We start from the raw sequence: 15,661 nt of genomic DNA on the forward strand, positions 1-15,661 counted from the left end.
AGAATTCTATCCTATCTTTTCTTCAGAGTTCAAACTACTTTCATTAGGATATTCTTTTATTTTATCCTCTCAGAAGAACTCTGTGAAGTGGGTTGGGTTGGAAGCTGTGACCACAAATCATCCAGTTACTTTCCATAATAATAGTGGATAATAGTGGACCAGTACCAGGGTCTCGCCAATGTTACCTCAATTCCACACTAAGTACACATAGAATAGTTTCTATATATGCAGGTAACCCTCAATTTACAACCACAATTGGAACCAGAATTTCCATTGATAAGCAGTGTAGTTGTTTACTGAATCGTGCCCAATTTTACAATCTTTTTTGCCATGGCTGTTAAGTGAATCTGGCTTCCTCCATTGACTTTGCTTTATCAGAAGCATCCTGAGAAGATGGCAAAGGACAACCATTATAAATACATAACAGTTCCCAAGTGCCCGTATTTTGCTTATCTGATCATAGGGACACTGAAATGATGGTCATGCAGACCAGTTGTGAGTAACATTTTTTCAGCACTGTATTAACTTTGAAAGGTTGTTAAATAGTCATAAATCAAGAACTAAAGATAAAAACCAAGGTTACATGCTGATATGGAGTAAGTTTAACTGATCAAAGCAGGGAGAGATGTTAACTAGTTTGTCCCATTTTCATGTTGGTAAATGGAATCATAAGGCATCTGCAATATAAATCAATAAGGATTCCTCATTATTTCAAATACAGTCTTATAAGCTCCTTTGCTAACACGATGTTGATTTTTCAGCAAGAGAAAACACATGAAGGGAAGATTCAGCTGGAGCTTTCAAACAAACCCTGCATTCATGTAATGTGTGCAAGCCAGCCAATGCACTGGCAAAGATCCAGAATTTTTTATACATTGCTTTTATATATTGGGGATTTAGTTGTCACCGAAAAATCTATTCCAATTACTTCAAGTTTTTCATGTATGGTCTTGTGAAAAACTTAGTGGGATTTTACTTTCATTGACTATTGTGATTCACTATGGTAAGCCATGTTTTCTTTTCATTAAAGAAGTACTAATAGCACAAGCCATGATTTATAAACTATAATGACTCAGTTACACATTCAGCAAAGCCAAAGCTGAACTAAAATCCATAATAATGCAGAGTGTTAATATAGCCACTGCAGATATTTCTCTGGCTCAGACTTTTTGAAATTATGGTCACTATAAAAATTAAAAGGTTTAAACAAGAATCAGGATGAAAACCAGATTTTATTCAAAACAAAATTTCATAGAGGGCACTGTACTATTAACAGTATCATTTAAAGTAGCCACTAGAATTTAATATAGTGGAAAGAATCCAGCTTTACCACCTTACAATATTATTCATTGAAAAGACGCACAGGATCTTGCAAAAATAATCTAATTACAATAAGTTCATTATGTACTGCTTATTTTAATAGTTTCATTCCCCAGAAAAGGCTCTTGAGACATATATTCTGTTAGTTTGGGAAGATAATAATACAGGATTTATAAATGAATAATAACAGGAGAGAAAAAAATGTTAATTTGAAAGGTTGAGCTCTTTCAGCTAGTTTTAGCTCAAGTATTTGGATATAAGCCAATTCCTGAAAGTTGGGAGGAGCACCCCAAACAATATGTTTGTGATTGTGAACTATTATTCAGCAGCATCTAAAATACCATCAATGTGCTTCCGAAGAATTAATACTAGGGAAATCTTCCCAACTTTTTGCCAGAAAATTATATTTAACTATGGCTCAGTACTTAGAATTTATACTCTCATTGGCTGTAATAAAACATATATGACAGGCACTATATTAAGGAAGGCTGTTCTGAGAAACAGAAGACCAATCTTTAGATGACTCTTATTTCAACACAATTTTTTTAAAAAATTCAATCCATATAAATCTAATATCAAATTTCAAGTTTACTAGACGTGTTTACACTATCAAGCCCAAAACTTGTTCCTCTGGCCTTTCATGCAATACACCAAATCATATTCTAATTGGGAACCGTCTATTGATCTCTAGTTTCTCAACATTCCTATTAAGGCATGTCTTAGCTAGTGGTGGGATTCCAATTTTTTTACTACTGGTTCTGTGGTGGGAGTGGCTTGGTGGGCGTGGCAGGGGAAGGATACTGTAAAATCTCCAGTCAGAGGTGGAATTTGCCGGTTCTCTGAACTGCTCAAAATTTTCGCTACTGGTTCTCCAGAACTGGTCAGAACCTGCTGAAAACCACCTCTGGTCTTAGCTGGAAGATAATTGTGGAAGTTCTCAGTAGGTGAAAGTGGAACATATTTACTTGTCATCTTCTAAACTACTTAATCATGAAATCACAGCTACAGTTTACACATCATACTAATTATGGTTTATTAAGCAAACCACAATTGGTTTGGATCACACAATACTGTCTGGCAGAGGAATTCTGGGAGTTGAAGTCCAGAAGTCTTAAAGTTGTGAAGTTTGGAGACCCCTGCCTTAAGTAGAAACCAAACCTTATTATCACTTAATGTGTGTGAACTAAGTTCCAAACGCAACACTGGCAATCATTGTCCCACTTTTCCCCCTACAGGATTGAGCTGCTAAATAACAACACAAATGTGACTGTGATTCCTCGGTGATTTCATATTGCAGAATGTTTTGATTGTCTAGTTTCTCACTCCGTTTGATGAAAGAGTTTGCTTTCAGAATATTTTTCAAAAGATGAAACAATTGCATTGAAATTCTCATGGCCAACCACGAGGTTTCTGGTTTTATCTAGTAATGCAGTGGTCCCCAACCTTTTTTGTACCAGGGACCAGTTTCACGCAGAAACACTTTTTCAAGGACCGGGGGAAGAGTCCGAGTTTGGTGGTTTGCTTGCAGATGTTTCATTACCTGACTAGGTAACATCTGATGTTGTTACCTAGTTGGGTAATAAAACGTCTGCCAGCAAACCACCAAGTTCAGGGAGCGCCAATGCCTCCTCATTGCAACCCTGAGCGACAGATATTCTCTTCTATTGGGACATTTAAAACGGAGGGTTTCAGCTGCAGATTCAGGAACTGCGCTGGGCTGAGGAGCGCCTTCAAAACTGAGCGCTGGGCGGCGGCAGCCCACGGCTGTCTCCGCGGCTCAGGACAAGTCCCTGCAGGATGGCTGAGAAGCCCCACCTCTCGTCCCTGCCTCCCTCAGCCTCATCCCTCAGGTGTCTGCCTCGTTCCTCTCTCAGCCTCGCTCTCTCACTCCTCCACTAGCCCAGGAAGAAACTGCTTCAAAGAAGCCGGCAGGGTGGCTTTTCCTGTCAGCAGCAGCTCCTCCAAAGCACCCGTTCCCCCCCACCCGCCGCCCGCAGTTCAATCCAGTGCTCCGGTTTGCCTGCCTGCCTGCCTGCCTTCGTTTCTGGTTGTTTCGGAACAGCTTCGGCTGAGAAAAAGAGGTGAATAGTTATTATTCTCAGCCGAAGCTGCTCCGAAACAACCAGAAACAAAGGCAGGCAGAATGGAGCACTGGATTGAACCTGGATTGATTGGCAGCGGGGTGGGGGTGAACGGGCGCTTCGGGGGAGCTGCACCAACAGGAAAAGCCACCCTGCCGGCTTCTTTGAAGCAGTTTCTTCCTGGGCTGGTGGAGGAGTGAGAGAGCGACTGAGAGAGGAACGAGGCGGGAGGAAACCGAAGCCACTGAGCCAGAGAGCGGGACAGGCTTTGGTTGCTTCCTCCCTCCCCTTCTGCAGTTTAACTACAGTATGCTTTAAAAGGATCACAATCAATTCACAAGAAATTCCCAAGAACTCTGAGAAAAAGATAAAAAAACAGAAACCTCTTTCAGAGAGGAAGAAAAAGAGCTGCCTCAAAACTGCAGTCTTGTGTTCCTCTGTTACTGGTTTTAATGTAGATAGGGTTACTTCTTTTTTTTTTAAGGGTGCTTCTGCTTTCTTTAACTTTTGCTTTTATCAGCTCAGAAGACATGGATAATTTGGCAGCATATGAATGATAACAGTGATAAAAAATAAATATTACTAAAGACTGGCTGAATTAATGTGGATAATCAACATTTTTTATAGTTGAATTCCAGGTACTTGCTTCAAAGAAGCCATTTATCAAATGTTTCATCTCATCTGGTTGTTGTTTATTGTTGTTTTAAACTCTAGCTTGGAGGCCCATGGAATGAATTCTGGTAAAGCTATTTAAAATTTTATACCACATATGGTTTAAGTTAGCATTCTTAGCTCCTTTTGTTAAACCTTCATTTATAAAGCATTTCAGTAGCATCCAACTCCTTATGAAATTTGCAGTCAAACAGGTGAGACAAATTGATATCTTTTAGCAACTTTCTTTTATTGTGTGACTATGGGAATATTAAAAGATAATGATAATGTGCATTGCTGTTAAACAAATTGTTTGCTTTCACTTGTTCTCAGTCTGTCAGTTTGGATAACAGCCATCAAGGCACAAATATAAAACTTTACATTTGTGCCCTGATGCCTGTGATCTAGACTGACAGATTTTATAAAACTTTATGTGAACTATAAGATTGGGATATAAACATTCTACTTTTAGTTGTTGAAGGACTTATCAGAGATATATCTGACATTGGAGGCATGCTCTGCTTCAGATTTTATTCATGCCATGAATATTTCAATGCTGATATATTAACAAAGTGCTAAAATAAGGCTGTTCTTCTAGGAGCAGCATGAGTATATTCCTAAATAAAAGGCAGCTCCTTCAGAGAACCCTATATAGAAGAAAATATGCAGCTGTCCTGAATCAATTCTGAATCTCTGTCAGTAATCTCTCCCAATGACATCTTTAGATGTTAAACAAACATCTCATGTTGAGTTTGAGCTCCCCTCCTTCACAAGCACAACTAGAATTGCCGACTCAGGAAGAGCTCACAGCATCATATGGAGCCAACATACTATCTTTGGTCCTGGGTAGGGTTGCACCAATCTGGTGGTCCTTCTGGATTTCAATTTTTTCTTGAGGAACAGATGGCAGTTGTGGCTGTGAAGGCCTTTATTCAACTTTGCATTGTGTGGTGGTTATTTCCTTTCTTACTTTAAAAATCCCTTCTCTCAGTTACTCCTGGTTATTTCCTGTGTGGATTATTGCAGTGTGATTTACATGGGATTACCCTTGACGAGTACCTGGAAACTGCAACTGGTGAAGAATATAGAAGTGCAAGCAGTCCCAGCTGTAACTAGGATTGCACATGTAACACCTCTGCTATATGAGCTGCCTTGGGTGCCACTTTGCTTCTAGGTCCAGTTCAAGGTGTTGATTATCACCTTTAAAGTCCTTCATGGAGTGGGCCCAGGTTATCTGTGAAATCTTCTTATCCCAATCACATCAACCTATCCTACCTGGTCAAGCAGGGAGGCCTATTGCAGATCCCATTGGCTAAATAATTTTGAATGGTGATATTCAGGAAGAAAATCTTCTCTGCCATTGTACCTGCCACCTGGAATACCTTATCTCCTGAGATAAGGTGGCTTCTACACTTCTGGCTTTCTAAAAGAGCATTAAGACCTGGCTCTGCCAATTGGCATGAGGCTTTAACAGGGATATGTAAGCCTGGTGATTAGAGATATGAGGTTATTCCCCTCTGTACATTTTACAAAGTTCAATGTTTAAGTCTTTTTAAAATCTATTTTTATTTATGCGTTTATACTATAGCATTTTATTGTAAACTGCCCAGAGTTACTTAAATGAGATATGTGGTGCATAAATTTGATGAATAAATAAAATAGTTCCCAGCCCTCCTATGTGATCCAGATTGATCAGTAGTATCAAAAGCCACTAAGAAGGGTCATGTCCATCCATTCAACTTCCATCTCCAGCACTCTGTCTGAAACTAATCTAATTAATTTGCTTTTTCCAATGCCCAGAAGGATGTGTTGCACATAGATCTGGCATTCAACTTGAGCTTCAGTTCAGTCACTGGCCCTTGATTTGTAATTATGAAATTGGAAGCAGAATTGAATGCACACTTCCAGTGCCTGGTCCTTATTATGTCCTTGTAACAACTCATCTCCCATCTTCCCCTCATACATCCTTAAGAACAGTTTCACAATAACTATACTCTTTATAGTTCCATGGTGTAATTTTATTACCCTATTTATGTCAGCCTGTTTCCTGAAGAATCTAAATAAAAGAAATAGTTTAATTCAAGTTGGCTTTATTTTTGCTAGCTCTTTGTGAAAGCCTATAAGTTAGAGAAGACTAAAAGACAGATAAATACTTTCTGACATAGACCATGTAAGATCTGACAAAACAGGATAGTTGAGTCATATTTTAAGCATTTTCACTGGTATATTCTGTACATTCCATCACCAGTACTAAATTTCATTATTTAGGTTATTGAGGTGACAGCTTCTGTGATACTTAAAATGAAAAAGACAGGCACAGAAATGTTGTGTCAAGCAGAGAGTTGTACCATATTATAAATCCTTCTGCTAGCAGACAAGAAGATGAATATCAAGGGTAGTGTGATCTGCTCAAGAAGAGTCTTGCCTACAGATGTGTCATAACATAACATCACTCTTGACTGTTGGATTAATTCATGAGCCGTTCAAGTCAGTGATGCTACCATTCAAGACACAGCAATTTAAGTAACAATCTTTTAAAACTGAATTGGAAAAAATCCTAGCAATATATTGCTATGTTTTATAGCATACCTATACATTTATATTTTGTTCAATATTCTGAACAACAGAAAGCAAAAGTCTCATTCTCATTTTCCTTAAGACACTTAAACCATAGCTGTATTTCTGCTCTTAAGATTGAGAAACTCTTACAGCATTAATTCAAAACTATTACCATCATGTCCTCAATAGTAATTAAAATAAGGATATATTTTATGGAATTGTTTAAGACATAGCAGGAAAAAAGAAAGAAAGACACTATTTATTCTAAGTATCAGCTGATTAGTATCAACAGTTGTCATTCTTCTGCAACCCCACAATTTCTTAAAGCTTATTATTTGTTTTATCTGACGAGTGTTGCCTCCTATAGATACTGAATAAAGAATCTTTTTGAGTTGTGGCAGTTCAGCCGAAAGCACTGTCAAAGGGTAACAAAAGAAGCATGTCTTCATGTTAGAGGCACTCAAACCATCTGTCTATAATACATGTGAATACTTAATTATCTTGAAAATATAGTCAATGCATAATACTTAATGGACATAATTATGAGATATGTGAGAGACAAGAATGCACCTTGCAGAATAATGCTGCTGCAATGCCAAAACAGGAAGATTTTGGGCCCATCTTCATGTACCCTCATTTCAACATAAAGATACCTCAATAACAGATTTAACACAATGCAGCATATACTTTATCTCCAGCACATAGCAAGGCCAGCTCATTTCATTTTTTTCTAATTTGATGTAGAAATAGTATATCCTTTCTTTCCCAAGAAAAAGCTTGCCCAATGCTAGAATTGCTATTTTTGATTGGTTTGGGCAGATCCACTCTCCTCTAGCTCTTGATGTTTTCATACATTGGCCATTTTCATCTGGATAGCAGGAATAAACAGACCCTGATATTTGTCTATATACAGTAATAACTAATGGAAAGAAAGAACTAGCTATTCTTAAATGAAATAATAGTTGAGGAATTGAGGTGATGCATATTTATGCCAAAGTAAGACTTTTTCATTTGTAATTACAAAACCTATTTAGAATTGCATCCTCAGAAAAAGCAGCAACATTTTCCTTTTAATACAATGGCTAGAGTTTCTTCTTCCTTCTTCGCTGCCTTGGGGAGAGCTCCGTCGCTGGGCAGGAGGGCCTTCCTGTCAGCTGCACTGGGCGCCCCAGGCGAAGCTCTTCACGCTCTGCCCGGTGCCAGGCAGGGATGGCAGCTGGGCGCTTCTCCTGGGGTGGGCCGATCCTGCGCTGCGGCCCTGGGAGATTCACCTCCCCACGTGTGGTTGGGCTGCCCTCTCGGGCAGGGGAGGGTTTGTCATACCGGTAGTAAGGTGTCATTTTTAAAAGAATTGGCTTTGCCTTTGAAGGCGAAGGGAAGGTGGTGACAGGAGCGCCTGAAGCCGAGTGTCTCCGCCGGGCTCCAGTTGCAGGGAGGAGCCCTGCTGGCTGCGCGTGGCTGCACCAAACGCTGCAGCGTTGCTCTAAATGCCATGGCAGCAAGGGAGAAGGGAAAGCAATGGTGGAGGAAGGTCTCCTGATACGAAGTGCCCCACCAACGCCAAAGTCAACGCAGGCAGCACCATATCCGGGTATGCAACAAAAGTACTTCCTAATGGCAAGCCCTCCCGCCATTCTCCCCCATTTTGCATGTTTAATATAGGCCTTAATTTGGGGGGAGAGGCTTAATTTGATTTTATGCCAATAGAACATGCTGGGCCTTCCTATTGGTGAAGGCCGTATTGTTGGAGAAACACGGTAGGTATCATGATAGAGTTTATTAACTGGTAGACAAAACAGGATTTATAGAACATACCACGAGCCATGGTGATGCAGTAGTTAGAATGCAGTACTGCAGGCTACTTCTGCTGATTGCTGATTGCCAGAAGTTCGGCAATTTGAATGTCACTGGCTCAAGGTTGACTCAGCCTTCCATCCTTCTGAGATTGATAAAAGGAGGACCTAGATTGTTGGGGGAAATAGACTGACTCCATAAACTGCTTAGAGAGGCGTGTAAAGCACTGTGAAGTGGTATATGAGTCTAAGTGCTATTGCTATTGCTACTTAGGAAAGAAGTTTAGTATAAGTACAATATAAAACATTATCTTGTCAAGGCATTACTATTATTAATATGGTATCAGGCTGCCATATTGGTTGTTTGCTGTGGACAATATTTTTCTCATATGGCATTTTTATTCCAGAAGAGGATCATGGTATTGTAATTTTCAATATGCATTTTTCATTGTACTATAAAAATATAGTATTTGTAAAGGTATTAAATTTAAATGTTGCTACCTCCATTTAGATGGATGGTGACCTATCCATGAAATTAAATAGTCCACAGCATTATAGAATTATATAATGCTAAAATATTCATGGTAAAAGACAGCTATAAAATATCCATAACATTTAAGATCTTTCTAATCAAGCAATCATAACTATAAGACATTAGCTATAATAATCATGTAATAAAAATCACAGTTCACCATTAATGGATACCAGCAACATTACATTCAGCCATCAAAGGCCCTCTAGAATAATTAGGCCATTAACCTTTTCTGGAAGGAAGCCATATTGGAGATAAATCTGACTTTCAAGCCAGAAGCAGAATGTTCACTCCATTGAGAAAATAAAGGAGACTTGGTCAGTACCTGTAGTATACACTTTTAATGAACTTCTTAGAGAGTTAACAGATTTTACTGTAAGACTAAAATGACCAAGTGTTTACATTTTAAAAACATCTGTCACAGACTATTATTACAGCCTATAATATTAACTTTCTGAAATCTCAGCTTACTAGATATTCACATTCATTTTATGTTTTGTATTTCTTCTACTTTTCTTCTACTTTTTAATAGTGTATAACATAGCTGATAACAGCCTATAATCAACCTGCACATTACTTACCAAAATTAGAAAGTTACCCCACTTAATAAGAATAAATCACAGTGTGAGCAAATAGGACCAAGGACTGTTTGAGCAAAGAAGGTAGAATTTCACTAATTAGAATAGCACTGAAATAACATTAATCACAAGTACTTCTCAATAAATGCAATGAAAACCAAATAAATAATTGTAGTTCAACTATCATTGCCATATCTTTCTTTGATAGTGCTGTTCCATGTGCTGCTTCATCTGTTTATACTTGGCTGAGTAATTAAGAGTCTCTCTTCACTTGGGTCAATGCTATTAAGGGAAAGATGCTGAAATCCATTAACCTTATTTAAAATTTAATTGCCTCCTAGCCATTATTTGAACACATTTCTTCCCAGAAGCAATTAATTATAGTTTCATCCCTTCATTTTTAAGTATTTACATTATTACTTTCTTTTTTTAATGCTATAATAAGAAAATGGCAGGTATATAAAAAAAGGTAATTTCCTAGCCCGTTGCAATGAGTTAAATGTTTTAAATAATTCTGGTTCAGTATGGATAGAAATAAAAATACATCTACTTCTTTCATCTTGTAGTTAAGAAGCAAATCTTTCTGAAATTTTCAGAAAGAGGTCAGAATTCATATCCCTTCTGTATTGTGGAAACATGCCTTTATACAGGAATTGCTGGGAGTGCTGGACAGGTTGTAGTAGAAAGCCCTCTCCTCTTAATTTTCCTCTTTCTAATTAATAAGCATGTTTCTCCTTCTTTTTAGCATATATCCAATCTTTTAAATTTCAACTCCATTTTTGTAAGCTCTTCTTCAGTGGTGGTATTCAAAAAAAATTATTACCGGTTCTGTGGGCGAGGCTTGGCAGGCGTGGCTTGGTGGGTGTGCCTTGGTGGGCATGGCAGTGGAAGGATACTGTAAAATCTCATTCCCTCCCCACCCCACTAACCTGCTTTCCAGCTCTGTTCTCCTGTGCAGGGCAACAAAAGAAGACCCAGCTGGTCAGTTGTGATTCGGGAGGCAGAGAATAGATGGGTCGGGGCCAGTCAGAGGCGGTATTTTCTGGTTCTCCAAACTACTCAAAATTTCTGCTACTGGTTCTCCAGAACTGGTCAGAACCTGCTGAATACCACCTCTTGTTCTGACCCAAACCTTGTTCCAAGGAAACAAACACGAAACAGAGGTAACAGCAAAACTTTTTAATGATTCTTTATGAATTCTGTTCCTTCACGGTTAAAAGGCTGTTTCAAACTAATTGTCTCTGATAAGAACGAGCCTTATCAAGGTTGTGCAAGGCTGCCAAGAATACTAGATAAAATTACTAAGAAATATTTCCAACACCTTGCGCAGGGGCCATGCTAATCTTCTCTGTATCGTTCCAATTTTAGTATATGTGCTGCCGAAGCGAGTAATGGGTAATTTAAGCATAGATATCGATAAGATGTGCGTATTCAAATTAAGTTAGGAGAATTGGATCTTGCAGACTATCAAAAAGGATATTGTCTGTTTTTAAATGTATTCTTTACATTTCTTTTTCTCTTTCTTTGTTTCTTTCTTTCTTTTATATCTCTCCTTCTCTTCTCTTTCCGGTTCGTAAGGCCGAGTGTTTTTTTTTCCTTTTTTGTGTATGTAATGTCGATATGTTTTTAATTGTAAATTTAATAAAAAAATTTTTTTTTTAAAAAAAGAAATATTTCCAACACCAAGAGTCTCCAAACACCAACCAAGATACTCCGAACGTCCACAAGGCTTGAGTGCAAAACCTTTTTTTCTTCCTGCAAAGAACTCCAGTTTCCCACCTGGCTTTTATCTCTTAAGAGGGGTGCCATTACCTTGCAGCCTTACTCACGAGTCACCCATGCTGCTGCAGCTGCTCTTTCCTTTGAGCAACCCTGCGTGCACACGCGCCGGGCACAGGCTCATTGGGGACCTCTTCATCACTGCTGCCATCCTCCACAATCTTTGAAGGCAGCATTCCACTCCCTGATGGTCCTGGCCCCATCCCTGCATCACACGCAGGGCCCTCATCTGAGTCCTCCCTCTCTGAGACCTCAGCCATCTGCACCTGCTGCCGGCGAACCACAACACCTCTGCTCTTCTTCCTTATTCAATTCTAATTGTTCTAAATATACCTGGACTTCAATTACCAGCTTTGTTAGAAGGTTGGAAGGTTCCTTTGTGGTGACTGGTTTATTGAGACCTACAGGAAACTTTGGTTAGATGCCTCTATTTAAGGTACAATAATCTTGGAATTTGATATGTTGTCCCTTGAGATTTCCCACTCTTCAGCCTAGAGAAATGCTCTGCACCCTGACATTATCCAAGCTCTCCTGAAGGTGAAAATAAAAATAATTCTTTCTATAAAAGTCTTCTTATTTTTTTCTGCTGAAAAGAATTTAGAAAACAAGAAGATAAAGAAATTAAAATGTAACTGACCACCTGTTTCAGTTGAGATACTTACTTGTCTATGTCAGGTTCAAAACAACAATGTCAATAAAGTTGAAAGAAGAAGGAAAAGAGAGAAAACTACTCAGGGTTGTCTTCTAGTGGCCACTTAACCCTACTTATTTATTTATTTTTATTTGATTTATTTGATTTGCCAATTGTTTACAAGATAATAAGTATAAGTGTATACATAGTTGTGAATACATGAAATGGGTACATATAAGAAAAATAAAAGAAGAATAAGAGAAACAATAAGACAGGGACGGTAGGCACTTCTATTTATATGTTTAAATGTAAGGGGTAAAAAGTTGGAAGACTCTTATAAAAGTAGCTGCAGTTCTCTCCTGAACAAAGAAGTCAATTTAGCCATTTCTATAAATCCAGAGATCTTCAGGATCCATCCATCCATTATTGCAGAGATGGTCTTCAGGAGGTTCTGACTAGTTCTGGAGAACCGGTAGCGGAAATTTTGAGTAGTTCGGAGAACCGGCAAATACCACCTCTGACTGGCCCCACCCCATCTATTCCCTGCCTCCCGAGTCCCAGCTGATCAGCTGGGTCTTCTTTTGTTGCCCTGCACAGGAGAACGGAGCTGGAAAGCAGGTTAGTGGAGTGGGGAGGTAATGGAGATTTTACAGTATCCTTCCCCTGCCACGCCTACCAATCCACACCACACCCACCAAGCCATGCCCACAGAAACAATAGTAAAAAATTTTGAATCCCACCACTGCATTATTGGTATTTCAGTAGTCTTTCATCTTTGTACATAACTCACTACCTTGTTACCACATATAAAACTGAATGTCCATGAGCCTTTTCTACTTCATTCATAAGTCTTTATAAGAAAAGTTCCAGTTTCATCTGAACGTCAATTTTTAACTTTTTTCTGCTTCACTATGTGTATTTCTTTCCAATATCTTCTTCCTTTTTCAAAAATCCATCATGCATGATAAAATGTCCCTTCATGTATTTCATATTCCCAGCAGTGATTAGAAGTACCTTCATACATCTTAAATATTCTTCATATCCTACAGCCTTTTAGAAAGAAACTTTAGAAACATTATTTCCCACTGAATTTAAGAATGAAGTGATCAAAATAGTTCTAGTGACATCATGAGTCTTAGCCAATACAAGATTTCCTCTTAACACATATTATTCTTGTCAGAATTATATTTTTTGTTAATTTTCATCAACAACACCATATCTTATAAACTGTTCTAAATATAACATTTCTCTCTATGTGTGTATGTGTGTGTTTGTATGTAATCTCCATTCATGCATGCACTTTATGTTAAAATGCACTTAAAATCAAATCTAATATGGATTTCAGGTCCTGGAGTTAATGATGGAAAAATGAGTAGTAATTTATCATCCAAGGCTTTTATGTACATTCCTAAGTCATTCACAACTGAAATCCTATTATAGGCACACATTCACAATAAATAATGCACTTTAATCAACATACTATTAAGATAAAATATAAGATTATAATTGGATCTCATCCATTTTGCACTCATCTGAATCGAATTAGTGGATTTAAATTATGTTTCATGTTTGCAATAGAGGTAAATATCTCTAGCTTGGATGTAGGATGAGGATGAAGGTTCGTTCTCCAAGCTTATGGGTTGGTTTTTAAACCATTTTGTTACCAGGCTAGATAACATCTTCAGTGGTGTTTAGGGGATGTCAGTGTCAGTATTCTTCTGTTTATAAGGGTTTCATGTGTGGGTGTATCAGGTTAGAGTCTTGTTTTGGGTCTTGTGATGGGGAGATTACTTCAGGTGAAGGTCATTGGAAGGTGAACTGCTGGTGGGGGGGCTTGTGTGGGTTGGTTGAGGGTCGGTTCTGTCTCTGGTTGGCTGTGAGTTTGATTTGGATTCTGAGGGGTTTGTAGGCTGGTTGTAGGTCAATGTGTCTGTTGATGGAATAGCTTGTGGAGTGCCATGCTTCAATGAACTCACAAGCATGGCGAGTGGTAGCATGGCCAATGCTTTTTACCTTTTTAATGCTTTTTAATGCTTTGCTTGCTTTTTAATGCTTTTTATGTTGCTTCAATCAAAATGGTGCTGTTTGGTGTCAGTGTGGGCAGAGATTAAGGATTTGTTATTACATACATAATATAATTATAACACTCATGCCTTAGCTTCTCCTTTAAGTTTATTAAAATTTGTTCTTTAATGCATCTGGAAGCCAAGTCATGGCAACTGGACTTCTATTCTTTTTTATTTGAAATGTTTTGCTGCTTATCCAAGTAATTTTTTCAGAGACTGAAGAAGCTACTTGGATAAACAGCAAAATGTTTCAAATCAAAAGGAAAACAAGTCCAGTTGCTAAGACTCAGCTTCCAGACAATTCTACCCAGATTAATGAGAATCTTCATTGACATATTCTGATAATATCTTTATATCATTAACTATATTTAGTTTTCCTATGAATCTAGAATCCCAACATCGAGCAGTGATTTCTCTCAATAGTCTTGCTTCTTTCACTTATTCACTTAAGATTTTCTTTCCCTTGATATGTGTTACCAAACTGAGGAAAAATAATTAATATAGAATCTAATCATATTAGTTACATCTACATTTCATTAAATGTGTATAAATCAATTTTCATTTTTTGTCCTGCCCATATCTCTCTCTCAAAGGACAAGTGAAGCTTTCAAACACATTCATGGAATATGATCTATGTTAAAAATAATATTAGGAAGGTTATATCTGCCATTTCCTTGCTGATTATGTTTGTTTTTCAGTGTGAAAGATTATATACACAGTTTGTAAGAAGTCTGATGTCATTGGGAATACCATCTCAGTACCAAAGTAATAAGGCAATTTCTATTGCATCTTTTTAAACCTTCCACTGCTATCTATGAAAGACTATACAGAAAAAACTATCTAGATATTTTTCAAACTCCCAGGGCTAACATACTAAGTGACAATAAAGTTGACATATTTAGCTAATCTTGCAAAACAAACTGAGCCGTTATATATTAAGGACTTTAAGCAGACACTAAACACAGTTCCATGCATTTTGCAAAGACTTTAGTTAGATCATCTTCAATGTTGTATCAACTTATTTTAAAAATGTACATTTTTATCACCCTAAACTCTCTATAAAATGTTTTTCAAATAGCTCTTATTTGTTACATATTTTCTGAGTATAAGGGCTATGCTCTCTCTATTTCCCAAACATATGTAATATTAATTTGTGCAATGAGGACCAAAGCAATTGTAAAATTCAAGCAAAGATTACATCATCTGATGTATCCAACTGGAATTTGACTCAGCCTTTCAGAGGTCAGACATAAACTGTTGAAATGATAGTGGAAGTAAATACTGAGTCAAATTTTGGGCATGGTGGACCCAGAAGCGAAGCTGACTACAGCAGTTCCTCTGGTTGTCATAGATATTATACTCTGTCACCTAGCACTTTTACAAGAATTTGGCAGTTTCTGAGGCACAATTCTCATTACCACTTTTCCCATTTTCACTTATTTCTGCATCCTGCACACACAACACACACCCTCTTTATCTCTGCATTTCTCTGTTTGTCTCTGTGTGTGTTTCTCCCCATCCTCTATCCCTACCAAACACAAAACTAAAACTTTGGCAAAATACATGGATTAAAAAGCAACAACTAAAATGAAAACAATAAACAAAAAATGAACACATAATACACGCAAGAGCAACACAATCAATCTATTTGTCTTTACAGAATAACACTCT

General features: G+C 37.8%; 1 non-coding gene across 1 annotated transcript; it reads right to left on the reverse strand.

Moving 5' to 3' along the window:
* Positions 1-10,798: 10,798 nt before the first annotated feature.
* Positions 10,799-10,906, reverse strand: LOC113409921 (U6 spliceosomal RNA). The gene has a single exon (XR_003370599.1). It is a non-coding gene; the product is annotated as a U6 spliceosomal RNA (small nuclear RNA).
* Positions 10,907-15,661: the final 4,755 nt, after the last annotated feature.

The sequence above is a fragment of the Notechis scutatus genome, chromosome 5, assembly GCF_049901735.1.
Source record: "Notechis scutatus isolate UNSWTSFEM ecotype Mainland chromosome 5, rNotScu1.2, whole genome shotgun sequence".
NCBI lineage: Eukaryota > Metazoa > Chordata > Lepidosauria > Squamata > Elapidae > Notechis > Notechis scutatus.